The following is a 3,739-nucleotide window of genomic DNA, read 5'->3' on the forward strand; positions in this document are numbered from 1 at the left end:
ATTTTTGTATTTTTTTTTTTTTTTTTTTTTTTTTTTTGAGACGGAGTCTCGCTGTGTCGCCCAGGCTGGAGTGCAGTGGCGCGATCTCGGCTCACTGCAAGCTCCGCCTCCCGGGTTCCCGCCATTCTCCCGCCTCAGCCTCCGAGTAGCTAGGACTACAGGCGCCCGCCACCGCGCCCGGCTAGTTTTTTGTATTTTTAGTAGAGACGGGGTTTCACTGTGTTAGCCAGGAGGGTCTCGATCTCCTGACCTCGTGATCCACCCGCCTCGGCCTCCCAAAGTGCTGGGATTACAGGCTTGAGCCACCGCGCCCGGCCTAATTTTTGTATTTTTAGTAGAGGCAGGGTTTCACCATATTGGTCAGGCTGGTCTCGAACTCCTGACTTCAGGTGATCCACCCGCCTCCCAAAGTGCTGGGATTATAGGTGTGAGGCACCATGCACGGCCACATCTGTTACTTTTTGATCTGTTCTGTACCTAGCTTACCCCACCCTCAATGCATATGATTCTGGTGAAACTGTTAATCACGGACAGTAGTGGATTGGTCACAGGCTGGCCAGTTATTTCCCCCAACCTAGTGATAAGGGATTGGCAAATGGCCCTGTCTGGATCAATGAAGTCCTTTGCGAGTATTCCTATGGATAGTAAGAGAGATTTTTTTCTGGAATTGCAAGTTGCAAGGATTTAATAGGATTAAAAACTCACCAGGAGCCTTTTTGCCACTCATGAGGAAAGCTTTCCCAGAGAGAAATCTAACAGAGGAAAATGGAGACGAGAGACAGAAATCTGATGATATTGTTTGGTCTCCTGGATCCAGTCATTCCTGACAGCTACACCATCCTTTTTCATTTTTTGTGATCCAATAAATTTCCTTTTATTTATTTTTTCTTAATTTGGATTAGATTTTTGCCTCATGGAATTAGAGTGCTGACTCACACATTCTGTGTTTGCTATACATAAGAGAAAGCCTTAATTTTTTTCATGACATAATTATTTATACTGAGGAGAAACCTTATGATATAACAAGTTTATCAAAGTTGAATACACAGCCTTCATAAAACTGAGATAATAGTTACATTTTATTTGTCGATAAAATTAGTGTTTCTTATTGCAATATGAATATTTTAAAATTCACCAAGTAAAATTTTTTTTTTTTTTGAGACGGAGTCTCGCTCTGTCGCCCAGGCTGGAGTGCAGTGGCCGGATCTCAGCTCACTGCAAGCTCCGCCTCCCGGGTTTACGCCATTCTCCTGCCTCAGCCTCCCGAGTAGCTGGGACTACAGGCACCCGCCACCACGCCCGGCTAGTTTTTTGTATTTTTTAGTAGAGACGGGGTTTCACTGTGTTAGCCAGGATGGTCTCGATCTCCAGACCTCGTGATCCGCCCATCTCAGCCTCCCAAAGTGCTGAGATTACAGGCTTGAGCCACCGTGCCCGGCCATAAAATTCTTTAACAGGCTTCCCCTTACGGAGTTGAAATCATTTGTCACAGTGACTCACCATGTACCTGTAAAGAGAGAATGGAAAGCTAAGGGAATAATGGTTTCATTTGTTTAATGAATGACTCTTCATCTTCAAGGAATTACTTGATTTTCTTCTTTCAGTATGGGTCTAAACATATTCTGTGGCAGAATATAATAAAATTAAATTGTAAATGAGGTCTTTTGAGGGTAGGCTGTAAATTTGGTTTAAGGCCGGGTGCGGTGGCTCACGCCTGTAATCCTAGCACTTTGGGAGGCCGAGGTGGGTAGATCACCTGAGGCTGGAAATTTGAGACCAGCCTGACCAACATGGAGAAATCCTGTCTCTACTAAAAATACAAAATTAGCCAGGTGTGGTGGCGCCTGCCTGTAATCCCAGCTACTTGGGAGGGTGGGGCAGGAGAATCGCTTGAACTCAGGAGGTGGAGGTTGCAGTGAGCCAAGATTGTGCCATTGTACTCCAGCCTGGGCAACAAGAGCAAAACTCCTTCTCTAAATAAATAAGTAAATAAATTTGGTTTAAGAAGTTTATGGGGCCGGGCGCGGTGGCTCAAGCCTGTAATCCCAGCACTTTGGGAGGCCGAGGCGGGTGGATCACGAGGTCAGGAGATCGAGACCATCCTGGCTAACACGGTGAAACCCCGTCTCTACTAAAAAAATACAAAAAACTAGCCGGGCGAGGTGGCGGGCGCCTGTAGTCCCAGCTACTCGGGAGGCTGAGGCAGGAGAATGGCGTGAACCCGGGAGGCAGAGCTTGCAGTGAGCTGAGATCCGGCCACTGCACTCCAGCCAGGGCGGCAGACCGAGACTCCGTCTCAAAAAAAGAAAAAAAAAAAAAAAAAAAAAAAAAAAAAAGAAGTTTATGGATAACTTCTTTGCAGCTAGGGATATCAGACAAAGATATTGCTGGCAGAAAGAATGAGTCATTTTTAACAAATGGTAAAACTAAAGCAGTTAATGCCTAAAATTTTTAGAGACTAAATCATTTCCATTATTGGGAGTAATGAGGAAGATGAAAGTGTGGGGCAATACATTTCTTTTTTATCTGAATGGATGTAGGGAAATAAACTGGTGCTATGGCAGCTGGGCCATCTTGAACAGTCAGAACCAGTAAGAATACTGGGCACTGCCTGAAGAGCATCTATAAAAACAGAACAAATGAAAGAGGAAAGAATGAAGGATTTATATGTGAAACAGTGAAACAGTGACTACTACTTTCATAATTTGTTTAGTATTCAGTTTATACTTTAATAAAATTTGAAAATTATTTTTCATAAATATTCAAATTCCCTTTAACAGATTAAAATACAGATTTCGTGACTCAATACTTCAAACCTTGAACAGAAACAAATATGATTATAAAATATTTCCAAACTTATGTTACATCTAATCTGAAATATATTAATAGGCTTAATTCATGTCATCATTTCTTTATTTTTTTAAACTATTTCCTGGAGATATAGGGATATTTATTTTTATAATTTCCAAGCACTGAGTAATAATTTATTTCAGAAAGTTTCACAAGGTTACAGTAAACTTACCAAGCTTGAAGAATGACTCAGACCAGTAAGAAGAGTCTGAGTTACTCACTAATTGATTTCCTTTTTTTTTTTTTTTTTTGAGACAGGTTCTCACTCTGTTATCCAGGCTGGAATGTGGTGACACAATCATGGCTCACTGCAGCCTCAACTTCCTGGGTTCAAGCGACCCTCCCACCTCAGCCTCCTGAGTAGCTGGGACTACAGGTGTGCTCTACCACACCTGGCTAAGTTTTGCATTTTTTTGTAGAGGTGGGGTTTCACCAGTTGCCCAGGCTGGTCTCGAACTCCTGGCCTGAAGTGATTTGCCCATCTCAGCCTCCCAAAGTGCTGAGAATATAGGGATGAGCCACTGTGCACAGCTACTAATTGATATTTGATCTAAGTTTGGCACCTGATTTCATCCTCCAGAGTGATGTAAACCTAAGCCACTGGTTCATTCTCTGTTTATACAGTTAAACTTCACTTGTAATGTTGATAAAATCTTTTATACCCATGTCTTTAGCATAAGTGTTTGTATTTTACAATCTGATGTTTCTCTTCACAATGAGGTACTAAATTTTGTTTCTCTTCAACTGTACAACCTGATCTCTTAGGATTAGTGAAAATTTATGCTTTATTAATATTTGATTATTATTGGGATCATCTAGAGATTTCTGTTTATGTGTGTGTATGTGCATCTGAAGATGTGTATTTTATTTAAATTTTTTGTATTAAGTG

The sequence above is a fragment of the Rhinopithecus roxellana genome, chromosome 12 (genome assembly GCF_007565055.1).
Source record: "Rhinopithecus roxellana isolate Shanxi Qingling chromosome 12, ASM756505v1, whole genome shotgun sequence".
In the NCBI taxonomy this organism is placed as follows: Eukaryota; Metazoa; Chordata; class Mammalia; order Primates; family Cercopithecidae; genus Rhinopithecus; species Rhinopithecus roxellana.